This window comes from Suncus etruscus, chromosome 13 (assembly GCF_024139225.1).
Source record: "Suncus etruscus isolate mSunEtr1 chromosome 13, mSunEtr1.pri.cur, whole genome shotgun sequence".
Taxonomy (NCBI): domain Eukaryota; kingdom Metazoa; phylum Chordata; class Mammalia; order Eulipotyphla; family Soricidae; genus Suncus; species Suncus etruscus.
Genome location: NC_064860.1, coordinates 43,371,562 through 43,372,487, shown reverse-complemented (window position 1 = coordinate 43,372,487; position 926 = coordinate 43,371,562).

Genomic DNA, 926 nt, shown 5'->3' with positions numbered 1-926 from the left:
GTTCAAAACCCGGCATCCTATATGGTCCCCCTGAGCCTGCCAGGAGCAATTTCTGAGTATAGAGCCAGGGGTAACCCCTGAGCGCTGCGGGGTGTGACCCATAAACAACAACAACAACAAAAATAAAAGATAGTACCAGGGTTAGGGCTCTTGCTTTGCATGTGACTGAGCTTACTCATTCAATCTCTAGCACCACTTGGTCCCTGGCTTTTCAGCACAAGTAGATCAGCAGAAAACCATCTGTGGCCCCAACTCCCTACCTACAGAATGAAACTGCCATCTCTACAAAAAGCCTGAACGTTCCTTCCTCTTGTTCTCAGAGCTCATCACCCTGAGGTATCTACTCCTCCATTAAAACAACCAGTTTAGATAGTGTGTTTTTTCCCTTTTCCCTTCTTTCACAAAAATGAATGTAGCGTTTCCATGGTATTAGTTTGAAATTTTTTAATAGGCATATATTTTTTACAAAAAGTTAGCTTACTTTGTTTTGGAAATGGATAAGATATGGATAACACAAATAAAAGAATGCCCAGTGTCTCTTCTTGCCCCAAACCCGGTGGTCATCGGAGGACTGGGGTATCAAAGGGGACAGGGAAGATCCAAAGAGAAGGATGGGGTGGGTTGGGAGACATGGATAAAGAGAGAAATGTGGTAATCCAATATTTGCAATACTTACAATACTTGCAAAGGTCCGCCTAAACTTGGGATTCTACCAAGTCTGGAAATCTCAGTGAGAACTATTTTGTGTTTTTGTTTAATTGATTGGAAAAAATTGGGATAAAAGTGGATTTAGTAGAGGAAGGCAGGAGAAAGAAGACATTCACTCATTTGCTTAAATTTTTTTTTTCATTTTTGGTGATGATGTGGATTGGGGGGTGAGTTGGGGGTCACACTGGCAATGCTCAGAGTTTACTTATTATTAAGAG